Source organism: Colobus angolensis, unplaced genomic scaffold (genome assembly GCF_000951035.1).
Source record: "Colobus angolensis palliatus isolate OR3802 unplaced genomic scaffold, Cang.pa_1.0 Scaffold418, whole genome shotgun sequence".
Lineage (NCBI taxonomy): Eukaryota > Metazoa > Chordata > Mammalia > Primates > Cercopithecidae > Colobus > Colobus angolensis.
Window position 1 is genome coordinate 750007 of NW_012117577.1, and position 21115 is coordinate 771121.

The 21115-nt window shown below is 39.1% G+C and overlaps 1 pseudogene; it reads right to left on the reverse strand.

Moving 5' to 3' along the window:
* Nucleotides 1–2984: 2984 nt before the first annotated feature.
* Nucleotides 2985–3743, reverse strand: LOC105522058 (annotated as a pseudogene).
* Between the last annotated feature and the right edge of the window lie 17372 nt (nt 3744–21115).

Here is a 21115-nt window from a genome sequence, read left to right on the forward strand (position 1 = left end):
TCCAATTCTAGGCATCAGTAAACAAAATAGAAAATGATTTTCTGTTCATATGGAATTTACTGTACAATACATCCTCTTCAATCCAAACTATAAATTCCACAGCTTCCTAAGACTAATATTCCAAAAGGGATGTTAAGAATACAGAAAGGCTGGGCACAGTGGCTCACACCGGTAATCCCAGCACTTTGGGAGTCCGGGGGCGGGGGCGGGTAACCTGAGGTCAAGAGTTCGAGACCAGCCTGGCCAACATGGTGAAACTTCGTCTCTACTGAAAAAACAAAAAAAGTACCTAGGCATGGTGGCACTTGCCTGTAGTCCCAGCTACTCTGGGAGTCTGAGGCAGGAGAATCGCTTGAACCCAGGAGGCGGAGGTTGCAGTGAGCCAAGATTGCGCCACTGCACTCTAGTCTGGGTGACAGAGGGAGACTCCATCTCAAACAAACAAACAAACAAAGAATAGCAGAAATAAACCCACTTTTTATTGAGATCCAGTAAGAATGACATTTTTTCATAAACTGGAATAGATATGAGGTCTCAATTGAGAAATGTAATAGGGTCTATATTAATATTATAATAACAGTGGAACAAAACTATTATAAGGTATGGTGTTACTGCCATTGGGATGAAATGAATGTGAGGGCCATCTGGATTTTCTTTAGTAGCTGTTTAAGTCTAGTTCGTTAATAGCAGAGCTTAAAAGCAGCCATGCATAGCACAAACTAGACAGCTTTGGACTGTGCTTTCTCGAAGTTCTAGACCAAAGGTAAGAACAGTACCAAACCAAATACTGCATTCATTCAGTCTTTAATCTTTTTGTTCAGCAGTGGAATGCTAAATGACAGGAGAATGCATCTTCATAAACAATAATGATTTGTGTCTCATGTCAGCTGCAAAGCCATCTAGAAACAAACCACAGCCTTGCTCAACTGAGCAGCTGCCATTTCCCTGGTCCTGCTTTTATTGTTGCAGAGCTGGGAAACACAAACAATGGTCCTGCACCTGCTGCCAGTCCTGCCAGAATGATGATGCTGCTGTCATTCAGGCCAAGAGGAAGGGACTATAAAAACAGACACATGCCCTCACAAGCTCAGCTGCTCGCCTCTCTGGTGCTGCCGTCCTGCCAAACCTATGGCCAGTCCAGGTTGCCGCACAACTTGCAGGAGACAGACAGATTCTCTGGGGAAGCGCAAGTAAATTTGGTCAGGTTGGACTCAGCTTCATTAACTTCCTGTGGGAGAAAAAGTGTAGCCTGAGTGTTAGAGAGGGGCACATGTGGGACTCCCTAATGCACATGACGGTTCTCTTTGTCTTCTTCTTAAATTTTTATCTGTCAATTCCTTTCATCAACACAATGGTGATGAGATATAGCCTGTTTGCCATACCCAGAAGAGAAAGATAAGAGTCATTTATGAGAGCTTATATCTTCTCTTTGACTTTCTCCTCCTGGATGATTTACGCTTTCACCACTACTTCTCTTGGGATGATTCTCCCAAACCATCAGTTCAATGTGGAATCCTGGAACTTTAGTGCTAAAAGTTGCCACTGAAATTGTCCTGCCCAACTTCCAAATGTTAAAGTTGAGAAAACTGAAGTTCTGAAATGGCAAATGATTTTCCAAGATTGTACAAAGAAGGGGCTAGTAAAATCAGATTAGAACCTGCCTCGACTCCCAATCTAGTGCTCCTTCCATGCTCCATATCCTCTCTAATGTCTCCTACAACATCTTGCCCTCTATCCTTACTTTTATTTCTACAGTCGATTTTGTGTTCCAAGTAGTTGTTAAGTTTCACACAGCTTTGTAATAGCTTCCTGGCTCATATCCCACCTGCATGCACAAATCTCTTCTAAGATAACCACTGCAGATTATATGTTTAAAATGTATTTTAAAATGCTCTATTTTTGTGGTTATTTTAACTAAGGCTTCTTGTTGCCTCAAATGAGGTCAAAGTAGATCAAACCCACCTTGCCTGCCTATCTCCAAAAGGCTACTATGTCTCTCTTATTCTTTAGCCTAAACCGACAGTTCTTTGTTCTTATAATACTGCCGGTATTTTTCCACTTACTGCTCCTTCCGTCTGGAATGGCCATTCAAAATCTCTGCCTGTCAATGTGCTCCCCAGGCTTTAAGACTCAGATCAGACATCACCTCTTCCATGAAGCCATCACTTAGGCCCCAAAGTCTTCCCTCTGTGTTTTCCCATGATGAGTAATTCCTCTTTTGTATACCACATGAAAGTATAGTTATTAGTGTATATATTTTATCCTTTCAAGTAGATTTATAATTTTCCTGTGCCTGAGATTCTGTCCCATACAGTCTTCTACCCCTGCACCCTCTCCCAACAGTATCTAACATAGTGCCTTGAATATAGTCAATGTTCAGGGATATTAATTGAATGTTATACTATTTGATCAAGGTCTGACAACAATATTTTTACCGTAGCTTAGAAAGTTCATTTTGGAGGTAGGCGTGGTGGCTCACGTCTGTAATCCCAGCACTTTGGGAGGCTGAGGTGGGTGGATCATGAGGTCAGGAGATCGAGACCATCCTGGCTAACACGGTGAAACCCAGTTTCTACTAAAAATACAAAAAATTAGGCCTGCATGGTGGTGGGTGCCTGTAGTCTCAGCTACTCAGGAGGCTGAGACAGGAGAATTGCTTGAACCCGGGAGGCGGAGCTTGCAGTGAGCCGAGATCCCGCCACTGCACTCCAGCATGGGCAACAGAGTGAGACTCCATCTCAACAACAACAACAACAACAAAAAAGGTTCATTTTGACTTTTCAAACTGTATCTGTTGCATCATGGCATCTTGGAATTAGAAACCAAAGACCAAGGAAGATATTTAAAATTATAGTAAAACATACATAACAGAATATCGACCTTTTTTTTCTGTCCCTTATACTTTATTGGTCAACTCTAGGCCTGTGTGCAGCTGGGTGGGTTTGGAGGATAGCATCATTATTCATCAGCTCCCAGGTGGAGGCCTGAGAAGGCCTTGGCCTAGCCTTCCAGGGTCCCAGACTGTGGACTTTGGAGGGGCAGATCAGGCCTTTCCTGGGTCAGCACAGGGCACCCAGGTGACAGCACTGGTGGGCAGCCAGCACAGGCACCTAGGTAAGGGCACAAGCTCACTATCCCTCAGCCAGCCTAATTGTGTTTGGAGAAATATTCCTTGCTGTCATCCACTTTGGGCTTAATCGTGTCACTGCCAGGCTTCCAGCCAGCAGGACAAACTTCCACATGCTCTTCTGTGTACTGGAAGGCCTGGACCAGCTGCAGAGCCTCAAACACGGAGCGTCCCACAGGCAAATCATTAACAGTGATCTGGGAAGGACACCCCTGCCATCACTGATAAAGCGGCCCCTGTAGGCAATGCCCGCATCTGTTTTCAGCACGGCATAATCCTCAGACAAGCCTCTGGTCACTTTAGCAAGCAGGGGGATGTTCAAGGGGCCCAAGTCTCCCTCCCTCTGGGGGTTGTTGATCCAAGCCAGGTGGGTGAACTGAGAGTCCACTGAGATGCCCAGCACTTCGCAGCCCAGCTTCCAGAAGTCCTCGGCATGGTCGCTGAATGCGATGATCTCCATGGGCCACACAAAAGTGACGTGCAGAGGGTAGAAAAGGAGGACTATGTACTTCTCTTTGCAGTCCAACAGCTTCACTTCTTTGAAAGTGCCATCCACCATGGCGGTGGCATTGAAGTCAGGGGCAGACCATCCCATGCACGCGATTACAGAGGCCATGACTGAAAGCTGTGTAGGCTAAGGCTGGACTTACGGGCAACCAGACGCGTGGACCCACGTTCTCAGCACCAAAACTGACCATCTTAACCATCATTTACAGGTAAAGTTCAGTGGTGTTAAATACATTCATAATGTTATGTAATTATCACTACTATCCATCTTCAGAACATTTTTCATTTTGCAAAACTGAAACTCTATACCCATTAAACAATAACTCCCCATTCCGCTTTCCTCCCAGCCCCTGGGAACCATAATTCTAATATCAAATTCTATGAATCTGACTATTACAAGCACCACACATAAGTGAAATCATACAGTATTTGTCTTTTTGTGCTGGCTTATTTCACTTAGCATGATGACATCAAGGTTCATTAATATTGTAGCATGTGCCAGAATTTCCTTCTTTTTAAAGGCTGAATAGTGATTATATAGAGAGAATATTTTGAATATATATTATATATGTAATATTCCATCACACACACACACAAACACACACATCACGTTTTAGTTATCCATTTATCCATAAGTGGACACTTGCCTTGCTTCCATTTTTGGCTATTGTAAATAACGTTGCTGTGAATATGGATATAAAAATATCTCTTTGAGATCCTGCTTTTAATTCTTTTGGTATACACACAAAAGTGGAATGGATCATATGGTAATTGTATTTTTAATTTTTTAAAGGAATCTCCATGCTGTTTTCTACAATTCTACATTAAAAAGTTGGATTCTAGGCTGGACATGGTGGCTCACATCTGTAATCCTAGCAGTTTGAGAAGCCAAGGTGGGTGGATCACGAGGTCAGGAGTTCAAGACCAGCCTGGCCAAGATGGTGAAACCCTTGTCTCTACTAAAAATATAAAAAATATTAGCTGGGTGTGGTGGCACGCACCTGTAATCCCAGCTACTCAGGAGGCTGGGGCAGAGAATTGCTTGAATCTAGGAGGCAGAGGTTGCAGTGAGCCAAGATTGCAACACTGGACTCTAGCCAGGGTGACAGAGTCAGACTCCACCAAAAAAAAAAAAAAAAAAAGGATTCTTTTAAAAAATCTTCCAAAAGTCTAACATGTAAGAGAGTATCTGAAGTAAGAAATAACAGAAACTACAGGACTGCTATCTATCCAAGATGCTTTGGTCAGATGAATCACAGCTGGTGTTCAGAAGCCAATTCACTGTAAAAAATATCACACACAGCCTTTGGTTCCTGAGCCTGACTGTGAATGAGAATCTTCACACCAGATAGTTGAAGCTAGAACCTCTGGGAACTTAGAATCACATAGAGCTCCTCCAACAGTTATAGTCATTGTCTGGCCATCTGTGAGGAGTCTTTTCATGGATTGTGAGTATGTCCACAAACTTGGACTGATGGTATTGGTGCAATTAATATTTACTTAAAAATATCTAGTTGTTTAAATAGGTTCATATCCATGGACATACCTTGAGGCAACCGTGTATGCCCTCAGGTAACTCCAGAGTGGTAGGGCATATAAACTGGAGACAGACAGACTGTGGAGTCAGACCCAACAGGAAGGAAGTAGACAAGAAAACAGATGAGTGTGCAGGAAATCAGTAGCTACAGATTTCACTAGCCCTACACATGGTAGTCAGGGAGATGAGAGAAGTCATAGTATAAAAGAGGATCCAAGAGTAGGCAAAACTTGGAAACCAGGTATTTGGGAAGGCAGTTGGCATCAGGGAAGTCCATCAGTATGGGGGCAAGAGCAAGGCAAAATAGGGGACAGGGGAAAAGATACTAGGCCTAGAGGAAATAACATACTAGGCAGTTCACAAAATTAAAGAGAAATTAGGCACAAATGAACAACTAGGGCATAAAATAAGAACTAATATCAAAGGCAGCATCCCCTCTTTTTGCCATTTCTTCATTTTGTCATTCTTTCATCCATTCAGTGACAATTGCTGTGGACCTACTTGGTGCTTGGCAATATGGGTCCAGACTGCTCTTCTGGAATCCTTTAATCCCTTTTATTTAAGATAAGGAATAGTCCAAAAATCCTACCACAGAATGTCATTACTAACAACATGTACACTGGTTGCTTCCCTTACTTTAAGTAGTGTGCATACGCATGTTTTCCAAACAGCCTGGGTCTGTAAATAAAAAGTGGTCACTCTTTCAGTAGGTATCTTAACAATACCATTAAAAGAGGTCTTTTACTCTGTCAGCATTGTTTTGAATTCCAATTTTGCCAGTGCTTTCTTGATTAATTTAAGAAGTGATTACCCAGCCAGTAGACTATTTTTTTCCTGATGTTCTTTTTTTTTCTCTTCTCTTTCCTGTGCTATACTTTATGAACTCTCATTTCTCATTAAATTAATGTGTGAGCAGGAGTTAGAAAGATAACTAAACTAAAATTAGTCATGTTTTTTAGTTTTTAGCAACAGTGATATGATTTACTAGAGAAGGAAATTGGAACTGTGAACAAAAATTAAGCTTTTGAATTATCTGAAGATTTCATTCATCCTTGTTATTCCCAACCCCAGGGAAGAACTCTGTTCACCATGAGTGGGGAAAAAGTTTCATGCAAGAACATAGTCTAGTTTTAAATGCTTTTTCTGAATTCTGAACAAGCATAAATTGTGTTTATTTCTTGAAATTTAGGTTAGCAATCTTAATTTAAAATATGCTGCCCATAATTTCATCGTTTGTGCATTTGTTAATTAAAATGGTAATGTTATCAAAACAAAATTGAGTTTCAATTTAGTTTTGTGAATATATTTTTCATAACTAAAAACAGTTTTAGAGCATTCTTTGAATAGATAATCATCATTACCCAAATTAAGCAAGTGTTTGAGTGTCCTTTCAATCCTCTGATGGTACATTATTTCTGACTGTGACATGCCACTGACTTATCTGCCCCTCAGCAAATGACTTACTTTAAGGCATCCATTATTCTTTCTGAAACTGTGCTCTTTTTTCTTTTTGCTTTGTTTTATCTTCACGATATCTTTGTTGTCAAATAGGTATTTAAGGTTATCATTACTGAGAGTTTTTATAGAAGACATTCAATATATTGGAAGTAGAAAAAGAATGATTTACTCTGCTGTCATCTTCATTATCTTATGCAAGAAGTCAAAATGAAAATTGAACATAAATGCTTTCCAGTAGCAAAACTCAATATAAATGATAGGACTGGTACATCTTTCTCTCTCTAGTCTATTGTTTTCCAAGGTGGTTCTAAGAATGCCTAGACCATAGGATTCTCCACATAAAAATGGTTCTGGGATGAGATGAGTTTGGAGAATGTTGCACTGCATACTCACGTTTGGAGACATCCAAGGCCTATTAGTGTATTACAGGCTGAATAAACTTGCTGTAAATCAATCTGTATAACTTTATTCAAGTGTTTTCTACAGTTATTTGGACAGAGAATAATTTCCTCTCCTCTTGGAAGAAGTGTTCCAAAAATAAATGTTAAGAAACACTGATTTATTGTTTCCTGCTTAAAACACACTTACTAGTATCTGTGTAATTACTATGTGTTAAGCATACAGCACAGAAAGAGCTGCCTTCTGACTAGCAAATTATATGCTAACTTTAAAATACAATGTAGGTTTGGAGTGCTGTCAACAAGATGGCAGAATAGAAATTTTTGGCCCTCATCCTGCCACAGAAACACCAATTTCACAATGATATGTGAACCCAAATATCTTTATGAGAAGTACAAAATTCACTTAAGATGTTGCAGTAACTCAGATTCACACAAAACCAAAATACCATATTGAACTGGGCAAGAAGAGCAATTTCACTTTACTTACTTCACTTCCTTCCTCAGGCACAGTTTAGTGCTAAGAAAGATTGCTTCAGCCCACAACTTCTCTCTCGGAGGGAAAGAAAGGAGTTTGTACCCAACATTCTCAGCCTTTTGGGGTGCTGAGAGACCTATTTTACCTCACTCAGAGTGCTAAAGAAACCACAGCATAATTTTAACACCTGGGGACAGTTAAGAACAAAAAACATGGGTCGGACAGCTTACTGCAGCCAGCATGGTTATGCAAGATTGGGAGAAGGCATACAACCCCAACATTTCTCTCCCAGAAGATGAGGGAGAACAGTGAAGCATGTATCCAACGCCCTGGTCTTTTATTGCACTGCCCTAGGAAAAAGAGGTTGGCAGCTTACTGTGGCCAGCATTGTTCCTTGCAATTGAGAGAAGGTGCACAACACTAAAATTTATCCCTCAGGAGGAAGAGAGAGAAGTAGAAAGTGCAATGCACATCTATAGAAAGGTTTGGAAGGCTCTTAGAATCTCTAACCAGGTTTATTAGTGAAGATCTTTTCCTACTGAAGCCAGTCTTTAAAGATTGGGAGAGGTGGCTATTTCTTCAAATGCGCAGGCATCAACAAAAACTACAAAAAGCACCAAAAATTAGTAAAATATGACACAATAAAGGAACAAAATAAATGTGTAGTAACTGACCATAAAGAAATAGAGATATATGAATTGCCTGACAAAGAATTCAAATTAATCATCTTAAAGAAGTTCAGTGTGTTACAAGAGAGCACAGACAGACAACTAAATAAAATCAGGAAAATTATACATGAACAAACTGAGACTATCAACAAAGAAATAAAACCATAAAAAGGAACCAAATAGAAATTCTAGAGCTGAAGAATACAATACCTAATATTTAAACTGAAAAATTCAGCAAATTAAATTGTAGACTTGATTATACAGAAGAAGTAATTTTAAAACTCAGGTCATTTGAAATTATCTAGTTAGAGAAACAAAAAGGAAAAATAGTAAAGAAAATCTAAGGACCTATGAAACACCTTCTAGCAAACTAGTTTAGGTACTATGTAAATTTTAGAAGGACAGAGAGAAAGGGGTAGAAAGTTTATTTAAAGAAATAATCTTGAAAACTTCCCAAATCTTAGGAGATATATGTAACTGCAGTTTCATTAAGTCTAAAAGACCCAAATAGGATTAAATCTACACCAAAATACTTATTATCCAATTGCCAAACATCAAAGACAAGGAGTTTTCAAAGCAGCAAGAGAAAAGCGATTTGTCACATACAAGAGATACTCTATAAAACCATCTGTGGACTTCTCAGATGAAGTTTTGCAGGCCAGAAGAGAGGAGAATAATAGAGAAAATAATACTGGAAAAAAATGACGAAACATCAACCAAGAATACTATAACTAGCAAACTGTCTTTCAGAAATGAAGGAGAGGGGAAGATTTTCCCAGACAAACAAAAACTGAAGTTTATCTCCACTAAACCTGCATGTCAAGAAATACTAAAGGGAATTCTTTAAATTGCAACAAAATGATGCTAAACAGTATCATAAACATATGAAAGTATAAAACCCACTGGCAAAAGTAAATATATAGATAAATATAGAATATTATAATACTGTACAGGTGGTATATAAATCACTTTTATTTGTAGTATAAATGTTAAAAGATAAAACTATTACAAATGACTGTAAAATTTTATAGTTATAAAAAATAACTATAAAAGAAAAACTACCAAATTTTTTCAATGTACACATAACATAAAAGATGTAAATTGTGAGATAAATAACATAAAGTGTGAGTTGTTGGAGAAGTAAAAGTGGAATTTTTTTATGTGACAGTAGTTAAGTTATTATCAGTTTAAAATAGACTGGTACAACTGTAAGATGTTCTATCTAGCCTCATGGTAACCACAAAGAAAATACCTATAGAAGATAACAGGAAGACTGGAAGAGATGGCTCATGCCTGTAATCCCAGCACTTTGTGAGCCTAAGGCGGAGGATGATTTGAGACCATGAGTTTGAGATTAGCCTGAGGCAATATAGTGAGAGCCCATTTCTACAAAATAATTAAAAAAAAAATAGCCAGGCATGGTGGTGTCCCCCATAGTCCCAGATATTTGGGAGGTTGAGGCAAGAAGATCACTTTAGCCCAGGAGTTTGAGCTGTTGTGAGCTATGATTGCATCACTGCATCACTGCACTCCAGCTTGGGTGACAGAACAAGATTCTGTCTTCAAAACAAAAAAAAACAAAAAAAGAAGAAGCTACAGGGAAGAAAGAGAAAGAAATCAAAACATATTATTATTTAAAAAAAAAAATCAGTAAAGCACTAAGTAAGATACCGCAAGATCAGCAGAAAATAACTAACAAAGTGACAATAGTAAGTCCCTCCTATCAATAATTACTTTAAATGTTAACGTGTTAACCACCCAAATCAAAAGAGAGAGAGTTGCTGAATGAATTAAAAAAATAAAAATAGGCCGGGCGCGGTGGCTCAAGCCTGTAATCCCAGCACTTTGGGAGGCCGAGACGGGTGGATCACGAGGTCGGTGAAACCCCGTCTCTACTAAAAAAATACAAAAAAAAAAACCTAGCCGGGCGAGATGGCGGGCGCCTGTAGTCCCAGCTACTCGGGAGGCTGAGGCAGGAGAATAGCGTAAACCCGGGAGGCGGAGCTTGCAGTGAGCCGAGATCGCGCCACTGCACTCCAGCCTGGGCGACAGAGCGAGACTCCGTCTCAAAAATAAAATAAAATAAAAATAAGACTCAACTGTATGTCTACAAGAGACTTATTTTAGATTTAAGGATACATATAGGCTGAAAGTAAAAAGATGTTCTATGCAAATAATAAATGAAAACAGGGATGGCTATACCTATATCAGAATTAAAATAGACATTAAGTCAAAATGCAATGTAGATTTCATTATTGCAAACACTGGCTAGATGATCTCTAACAAATAATGTCAGATAGTTAATATTACTGTGCTGAGGAAAAGTACAAAAGTGAAATATTTCCTGGGCCTTTAGGATCTTCAATCAACGATAAATCAAATTTATATAGTTTAAAATTACTATTTGTTTCTTATTGAAAAAAAAAAGTACAGTCAGCACTCCATACCTATGGGTTCTGCATCTGTAGATTCAGCCAACCATTGATGAAAAATATTTTTTAAAAACTCGCAACAATATACACAGTAACAGTACAACAAAAAATTATACAGATTTAAACAATATAGTATGACAACTATTTACATAGCATTTCCATTGTATTAGGTATTATAAGTAATTTAGAGATGATTTAAAGTATGCAGGAGGATATGTATAGGTTATATGTATTTACTATGCTATTTTATATAAGGGCCTTGAGAATTTGCAGATTTGGGTATCTGCAGAGGGTCCTGGGACCAGTACCCTGTGGATACCAAGGATATGAGAATTAATAGCATTTCTTTTTTTGACAAGATGAACTATTTTAAGTTCTAGTATTTCTTTTTAAAAGATGATAATTCTTGCCAGCAAATTTTTGATAATTAGAACTAGAAAAAGAATAGTTGTTTCTTCTCTTTTGTCATTTCCTTAAATTGAAATTATGTTTCAAAGAAAATTTACTGTTTTCTTCTTAATACAACTTTCCATTAGACTAACATTTCCATGGGCCTTTGGGATATCAGAGGAAATAGATGGGAGGGACAAGATTATAATCCACATATTTCTATCCCATCTTTGCTCTTGTGAGTAAACAACTCCATTTAGCTTTTCATCAAGTTTTCACATTGCGATAGGTAAAGCAACGAGATACAAATGGACTTCAAAACACATGGCCCTGAATAGGGGGCTTGGAAAATGAATTAATTTAGAATGTAAAAGCTGGATGTCACCTCAGAAATAATCCAATTCAAGGGCTCTCAATGCTGGCTGTAGCATAGAACCACACAGATAGCTTTGGAACAAACAAACCAGCAAGCAAACAAACAAATGGCAATGGTTGAGGGCCCAGTATACACAGATTCATATTGATTAATTACTTAATTAGTACTCCAGTGAAATCTGGAGTCTGAGACTTAATATTTTAAAGAACTCTCCAATGGTGGGGAGAGGGAGAATCAAAAGAGAAGTTAAAGTTGATAACAACTAATCCTCTCAAACTCCATCACATTCTGAGTGAGGAATTTCTTGAGCAAGTAAGTGATTTTCTTGTTTACTGTTGGAAAATCAGTTAGTTCATTTGAATTAGAAAACAGATCATCTTATTCTTAACCTGAGCACTTTCCATCATATAGTGTTGCCTTTCCTCACCATTCTCCTTAGCTGCATGAATTTTTTTTCATGGATAAATCATACAACTTACTTGATGTTCATGTTTTGCCTTACCTGGTCAATAGTACCCAACAGGACCATTTTAGGATCAAATAATAACTATAAAACATGCCTGTGTAAATGTATATGGTGTTGCTGATATACTACAAATGATCCAAACTACATTGTTCATTTACGCTAATTAATAGAATGTTTCCCATCAGCTTTTGCTTGAAGAAGTGTTTTCCCAATTTTTCTTTGAAATCTAAGACCATTTCTCAGCATGTTATTTACTCCCAGATTCAATCTCTTTGCTGAAGCCACTGAGTGATTTTCAACATCCAACCCACGCTGGGACATAATCCCTTCTTAGCGACTTTACAAAAAAAAAGCAAAAACAAAAACAAAATAAGAATTCTTGGCCGGGTGCGGTGGCTCAAGCCTGTAATCCCAGCACTTTGGGAGGCCAAGACGGGAGGATCACGAGGTCAGGAGATCGAGACCATCCTGGCTAACACTGTGAAACCCCGTCTCTACTAAAAAATACAAAAAACTAGCCGGGCGAGGTGGTGGGCGCCTGTAGTCCCAGCTACTCCGGAGGCTGAGGCAGGAGAATGGCGTAAACCCAGGAGGCGGAGGTTGCAGTGAGCTGAGATCTGGCCACTGCACTCCAGCCCGGGTGACAGAGCAAGACTCCGTCTCAAAAAAAAAAAAAAAAAAAAAGAATTCTTAAATAAGTGACTAGTGCCATGTCCTAGACTATGATAGCATTTTGTTGCCCTACAAAATAAGAAGTGAGAGCAAGAGAAAGTACTTTCTCCATACCGGAGTCCCCACAGGGACACAGCCAGCAGCCTAGCCCCTTTGGAATAGCACCTACTTGCCTCCTCTGCCTGTTGGGTCCCTTCTCCTTTGAGCCCCCACCTCACACAGCAGGTTCTACACCTGGCCAGCTGCTCCCTCACCTCCGTGGAGCCTTCTTCACCAGTGGCTCTGTCTGCCTTACACTCAGAGAAAGGCTGTAGGAATGGGGATGAAGGCAGGCTGCCCCCATGATTGAATGCCAGGGCTGCTAGTATGTCTCCACAGACAAGATGAGCTACATTGCCTTAGTGCTAGAACTCCAGGTGGTTATTGGGGTGATCTGTAGAGTCCCAGCATCACTTGAGGTCAATAGAGATAGATGGGTTGTTGAGTAGGTGGTACTCTAAATTCTCACCCAAGGAAAAGTGCAGAAAGTACCACTAATAAATGCCTAACTGGCTCCTGGGCACACTGACTAAGGGGCTGCCATGATTCCTAGGCCATCAGGATTTAACTAGATGTTCCACTGGGAATTGCAGGGCTGTCTGCCTAGCCTTCATTACCATGAAAAATCAAAGTTGGAAGTATGTCAGAGGGCTTCTATGGACATTGTTTTTCACCTACCATAAGGTGATGGCAGTTTGCAGGAAAATTATTTCATGGAAAGTCCCTAGAACGTGCTGATGTAAGCAGCTAACACCAACCTCTCTAAATCAATCATGTCATGGTTTCAGCCTAATTACTAGAATTGGTGCTCAGACTAAAGAAGTTAGTAAATACTAGAAAGAAAGTTTTATTGTAAAACAGATTGCAGTTCCAGTAAAGTTGTTGCATATGAACAGAAACATGCTGCTTACAGATGTCCCTCAGCCCCAATCCTAAGTAATATATATCACAAAATAGAGGGGGAGGATGCCCACAGTGGCAAGGACAGATGCTCCTAGCAAGGCATCACAAATCAAAAGCAAACCTAAATATTCACAAGAGGTATGCCATGACTAGGTGGAATAAAATCAGACAGGCTCAATTTTTAAAACTGCTTTAGGCAACTGTCTTATCTGGGGGAAAAAAAAACTGTCTTCATTTTTAATTCAATGCCTGCTTGCCTTGCATAGAGCAGGCAACCAAGAATGTGAATTAAATGAATCCTGTAGATACGAAGGGGAAAGTACCCATTTCAAAGAGCTTTCTGTCATCCTTATTACCAAGTTCTCTGTTTCCAAAGTATAAGGAAGGAAGTCCTGTGACTATCAGGGGGGACAATGTGATGGGTTTACTATGGGAAACTGAATCAAGTTTCCCACACTTATGTCCAGTGTATTTACAGAAAACAGTTACCCTGATCTTTTCCCCATTTATTCCCTAATTTCTTTTCTTAGATGAATGGTTTCTTTGAAGCTGAGAATCTCCTAGGCCTTTTACCTTCAGGCTGTAAGCCTCTTTGAGGCATGTAATTGTATTTCATACCTAGCATAATAGGTGTTCAATAGATAGTTGCATATTCATGTCTTATGTAATGGCCCTGCCAATGAGGTCACTGTCAGCCAAGAGATTTTTTTGATTCATGACTTTATATTTTGGACATTTTTCCATCTCTACAGATGGACCCTTCATCTACAGATGAAATGACCCTTCATTTCTTTCTTAATTTAGTCTCCACTTCTTTCTTCCAGTCCCTTCCTTCTCTTCCTCTGCCTCCCACCACAGTGTATGGTTCCAGGTCTGAATGCTTTTGGGGAAATTATCCGCTACCTAATTTATATGATTATAGAGCTAGTGATAGAAATGTATGTACTTAAATCTGAAAACTTTTTTAAAAAGTTTGAAAAGTGTAATTCATGTCCTTTCCTCCAAAATTATTTTATTTTTTGAAAAAAAAAAAAAAGGTTTTTAAATGAACCTCAGGTGTACCAAATTGGACTGATCCAAATTCTTAGCTTGAGACACATTATCTATTGGTTCATGCATAGTCACATTTTTAAAACATTTTATTTATTTATTTATAAACACAATGAACCCTTGTGAACACATTGCCTGACACAAACACTAGAACATTGCCAGTAACTTAAATAGGTTAGCCTATGTGTTCCAGTTCCCCTGACTCCAATGCACAGGAGCCACTATCCTGAACCTTGTCTTTATCTACCATCCCCATGCTTTTTAATCACATTTATGCCTAAAGGATATTTTGTTTAATTGCTTTTTAAAAACTTCTTGGAAAAGGTATCCTGTTGTCCAAGTTTCTACAGCTCCTGACTTTGTCATTCAACAATACCTTCCTACATCTCCTTTGGTCACAAAATAGAAAATTTGTCACTAAATTCAAAAAGAAAGAAATGAAGAGAAAAGAAAGAAAGAAAAAGAAAGGAAGAAAACACTTATATATTCTCCCACTGTGAATGGTATGACCCTAAATTTAGGTTATATTAAACCAGGCAACATCACCTGCAGAATAATAAATCTAGAGTAAAACATCAGGAGTTCTCACATTTCTTCTCAGTATCTTCAAGTAAGACTAACACAAGAATAACTAACCCATTAAGATTCATCTATGTGTCATGTTGTTCAATAATACTTTCCATCATTTTTTAAATAAGGTAGAGTGTCAGAAATATTTTACATTAATCTATGCTGAAACTTACTGTGCATCTCTTTAATATAATGTTTAATAATTTGATTCAAATAATGATTCTAATTGTTCCTTTTAGCCTCATATCTGGTTTTTCAGCTCATGTAAATACATCTAAGAAAGACATTTCTCCTAGCATTTCTGGTACAAACAAGCCCTCAAATTTTCTGGGTAAGTTTTCTAGGCTCAACATTATAGCAACTCAAGATTAAACTCCCCGGACTCTTCTGGGGCTGCTCACAGGAATCCAGTCTTCGAATCATCAGAGACATCAGAGACTTGCGCTTTTTTTTTTCTCTCCTTTGCCTAGGCTGGAATGCAGTGGTGTCATCTGGATTCACTGCAACCTTCGCCTCCCCTGCTCAAGTCATTCTCCTGCTTCAGCCTCCTGAGTAGCTGGGACTATAGGCACATGCCACCACGCCTGCCTAACTTTGTATTTTTATTAGAAAGGATTTCGCCATGTTGGCCAGGCTGGTCCTGAACTCCTGGCCTCAAGTGATCTACCCACTCAGCCTCCCAAACTGCTGGGATTACGGGTGTTAGCCACCACACCCAGCCTCAACCATTAATAATCTAAACTGATTCTCTCACACTGTAGTTGCCAACTCATCACTGAGCTGCAGCATCAAATCCAATCTGGCCATAGAGGTCCACTCTGCAAGCCCATGGAAAGCCAGGCAGCACCTTGTTCTCCAGCTGGAAGATTTGGAATCTCACGCACCATATCCCTTCTGCCAGGCAATTTGTGCAGCAGCATGGAGTCCTGGTTACTAAAAAGAAAAAAAGAAAAAAAAAAGAGGCCTTTTAGATATCCTCTAAAGCTGATGTTGAAGTTCTGGCAGTATAGAAGCTCCATCTGAGACATCAGAAATAAAAATTACAGGAGGAATTGCTGGAAAAATCCAGACTCCAGTTCTTGTCCTAGTAATAGTGTAGAGGAAGTGTTAAGCAGAGGCTGTGATTCTAACAAAAGAGGAAAGATTTCTTCATTTCCCATAGCCTCAATGAGAAAGTGTAGCTAAGGAAGCAACTTTTAGACGAATTTCTTTGGTTATGCAACTACATACTCTTTGAGTGTTTAGCCAACACAACTGTTTATCACTCAGCATTCTAGTGAAAGCTGGAGATGACAAAAAAAGGAGGGTAACTCACATTTATTATATGCCCACCCCTGTGCTAGACGTTTTCTCTTTTATAGATGAGGTAACAGGGGCTCAGACAAGTTAGCTAATTGTGTTGCTTTGTAGTGCCAGAGCAAGGTCTCAGTGCAAAGCCTGTGTTCTTTTCATAATATCATTGCCTACCAATAAAAAAAAAATTAGAATCTAATTGAGAAGAAAGTCACAAGAATAAAAGAAGCATGGTGTCTCCATTGACAACCAAGGAAGTTGGACTAGAGGAAAATTGTCATCAGAGTGAAGCAAAAAGAGGTGGAATCCACAGAGAAAGACACGTAACATGTTCAAGCTCAAGCTAGTGGTCATTAGGAAATAGTATAGAGGCTTGAGTATGATGACTTCATTAGAGGTAGGTATTAGAGAAGCTGATCTGATTACAGTGGCCCAGATTTGATAGTGGTGGTCAGAGGAATGGAGAGGAAGTGTCCCACAGGAAACCCTGTTTTTGATTTCCCACAACATGACTAGAACATGATATAAGGTAAATAAAAGTCTCTGCAATGATGGAGATGTTGTAAAAGAAGGAATGACAGAATACAATTTAAAAATATGTAGTCATTCCAAAAGTTAGAGAATTATCTTGCTGTCGAAGAAAGGAAAAATAATAAAACCAGCTAACAAGCATTGTTAGCTATTAGCCAAACCAGCTCAAAGTGGCTTTATATACATTAACTAAATTAATATTCATAACAGCCTGAGAGGTAGATACTATTATTATCCTTGTTTTACAGGTGAGAAAACTGAGGCATGGGGAAATTAATAATTTGCCCTGATTTCATGGAGTTAATGAGAATTAGAACCAGGCAGTCTGGATGTAGAGTTTCCATTTTAACTTCCATGTGCAAGACTTGATATATGAACACCAGGGCAGAGAAAGTATCTCTCTTTTTGATGGGCTCCCAATGTATTATGGAAACTCAGAAGGGGGTTAGATTTTATAAAGAGGTGCAAGATATACAGGTGATATGTGGACATGCTATGGATATGCAATATAAGTGAAATATTCTAGGGACATATTCAGAGTGTGTTACTACAGCCGACACTTAGGGCTGGGCACTAGCAAAAGACACTAGGTAACTATGAAGCACGTTTCTCCATCCTCCCATTGAATGGAGCCATTACAAACCTTGCTTATAGGCTATGAAACACATTGCACAGGCTACAGTTTTGTGAATTGCTTTGAACTGGCCTCTGGTTTTGTTTATATGTTTCTCACCCCCAGCTAAATTTTAAGATCTTCAAAGACAGAACCTGTTCCTTTGGTCTTTTTGGTATCCTCAGTGTCTATTGCCAACCTATACACAGAGTTGGTAGTTAATAAATACTTTCCTAGCCTACAAAATGTTTTTGGAGCATAACCTAGGAAAAGACTGTTTTTAATTATGCAACAGCAACTCACCACACAGTTACTGTTTATCTATTCTGTCTTCATCTGCCCTGCTAGTTGGAATAGCTGCAGTTAGAAAGAGATACAGAAGAGAGTGGAATTTCAAAAATTATGGATAATATAACTATTTTGGATTCCTTTTCAGGCAATTCTAGATCTTCATTTCTTTGGGATCAGTTACTAAAAAATTATAGTGTTCTTTTAGTGGTGTCATGCTTCCTTGTTTATTCATGGTTCTTATGGCCTTGCATTTAATGTCTGTGCATTTGATGGAGTAGTCACATTTTCCAGACTTTACAGTCTGGCTTCAGTGGTGAAAACTTTTTACCTGCAGGTGGGCATGAGGGCATTGGCTGGATGGGGGTACAGCAGCTTTAGTTCTGAGTGGGCAGCTGTAGCAGTGTAGTCTCTGGACAGCTTTATCAACTGAAGTCAGCCCTGGCAAACACTGCAGGTGTTTGTGACAGCAGCAATGGTAGCATGAGCTGTTGGGATCCTTTGTGGTAGAGACTGGTTGGATTTTTTTTATCACAATGGAAAATTCTAGCCAAGGAGATCCCTCTTGGCACTGGATCTGACATGGCCCACAAGTAGCCAAGGCTGTACCAGGTTCCAGGGTGTAGGTTCTTAGAGTAGCTACCAAGCTGGGGTCCTGGGCTCAGGAGCTTAAAGAACTACTGTGGTACTTGAAGCCTGAGGCATGGGTAAACTTTCCAAGGCACAGGCATGTGCAGATCCCTCATAGATAATCTTTGATCATTCTTCATGTATTATGATTCAACCTAGAATGACATTGAATTTCCTCTCCTCTTAGCTTCTCTGCTTACATCAATGATAGCAAATGACATAAAAAATAGATAAGGTTTCATGGTAACTCGAATTCAGTCACCTGATTCTGATCACCAACATGTTTTCTGGCTGGTTTTCTGGAGTGTGAAAAAGAGTCGTGTGAGCAGCAGGGAAATCAATGTTCTCACCTCACTAGAAACTCTGGCCTGTTCCTGCATAGCTACACGGCACCAGGATTTCAGGAGAACAACTTTTTGACTCCTACAAATGGGTCTTGACTTTCAGTAACAAGGGGTTAATTTAGACAGACATCAGAAACCAATTCAGGCCCCCAGTGAGTGAAAGAGAGACAGGAAAGACTTCAGAACCAGCAGTTCCTTCTGCAGAAGGCTGTTTCTGGTTTTCTACCAGTCTGTTTTTCTGTTGTGTTTTCTACTTTTTAATTTGCCTCTCTGCTCAAGCAGCCTACAGCCCATAGGAATGAGAGAGTTTTTTAAATGTTTTCTTAAAGAAACATTTTATAAGATAGTACATATAACTTCTGCACCTTGAAAAGCTTTACAAAACCTGTAGGCTTTGAGCATGCAGACTAACAGTAAGGCAGAAGTAAATAGGAAAGAATGGGCAGGCTCTTTGTTACTCTCCCCAGCACACAGCTTTTCTGATATCTCTCAGCTTGTACCTAGCTACAGACATTATGGAAGTGGGTAAAATAAAGAAGAGAGCTTCTAAAATAGATTGTGCAAGGCACTGAGTACTGAATAATGGTATTAGGAAAAAAAGGAGGAAGAGTATGAGTGCAATATTGCCCAGGAGCATCTGTAGAAAATACATGTGTTTCATTTATGAACTGTCTTCTAGTGAACTGCCACTGCAGGAATCCTGTTCCTTCTTTGTATGTATATTTTCTATAGCCTAATGTTTGAAAGGGATAAAAAATATATTATCAAAAAAGGAAATAATACACTACTTAACCAAGCATACATCTAGACCAGAGGATGGAGCAAAACAACCCTTTTTTTCCCTCTGAAATTGCCTATCATGCTATACTGATGTCACCTCAGCTCATTGTCAAGGATTCTCTTCTCTCTTTCTTTTCCCATCTCCATCCCTTTTATCTGACTACACTTTCATCCCTCTAGCCCCATTCCAAGGTACTGGATTCCAATCATGTTTTTCCATCTAGATTCCTCACCTTCTTCTCATAGAGCTAGGGAGAATGAGGGAAAGTGGGAGGGCTTTAAGTTCTTCAGATACTTTGAAGTAAAATGTTTATTAGGTAAACACACTTCTGCCTCTTGTAATATAGACTACTTCTTTCAACATAATGCTAGGGTGTTATTATTGTATGGTCCCTTTTCTCTGCTGTATCAAATATCTACTTCTGTTGCTCTGGTCTGACATAGGCAGCATTCAAGGAGAGGAATGAGCCAGACCCTTTCCCCAGTCCCAAAAAAGAGGGTGCAGAAGTGGGAGGAAAGCCCTTCCTATCTGGTGTACTCTGAATTCCAGTGCAAGTGTTTCATTAAAGCTCACCGAATAAGATACAATTTTCATAAGAGTTAGAAAATTCAGGTCGCCACGTTTTTCCTGTTTGTTAATGCCGAGAAGACATGGAATACACTAGTTATGCCAAATAGACTATTTGGTCAAGATGGTAGAAAAATGGAATTGGGGCAGTGGCTGAAAGTATCAATAGCCAATGACAGAAGACATAGCCAATTCCCCTTTCTCGGGGTTTTAGCCTTTGCTTTTGAGAGGTCTTCCTGCCTTTTACTGTGGACCACATTTGTAAATCCCTGTGCAGTACCAGGAACTCAATACCCGTTAACTTCTTAATCAGTAGAAGACAATCTTTGCAAATTTGAAGGCTGTTTGGAATTAAGGGGCAGTTATATCAAGTTAGGGAATATATCAACAAGCAAAAGTAGTATTAGAACAAACACTCTTTAAAAGGTTAAGTTTCTAAATATCCTGTGTTTTTTCTAAGTCATAAAATTGTGCCATTTTTTCTTCGGGAGACACATTCAGAAATAAATGTGTCTCTAAAGCAAATACTGCCTGTGAAGTTGAAAATACTAACCAAATCATCCTCTTTTTCCAGAGTCTCAAGGGGCTGAGGCAATATCAGTAATGGAGACGCTCAGATATGGGCAAGACACACACTTAACAAGTCCTATGAAGGAAAGCATGTTTGCTGTGTCACTATGCTCTTCAAAGTCAACTGGGATGATGGCAAAGGGCAGCTGCCTTGCAATCCTTTATTTTAGTGCAGAAAAACATCTTCAGTGGTCAGAATTACTCACTTGATTCAAGAAAGTTTTCAAAACATTTCTAAATATCATAATTCACCATTATAGATACTGTGTTATTAGAGAAAAGAAAGGTATTAAAATAGAATAAGAGGTCAAACTGTCCCCTATTAAACATGTCATAACAACAGAGAAAATGTTGCAGTAACCTGACCTTTTTGTTTCAAATGAAAATCAAATATAAGCTTTTTCTGTTACATTAGCAATCATGTAAT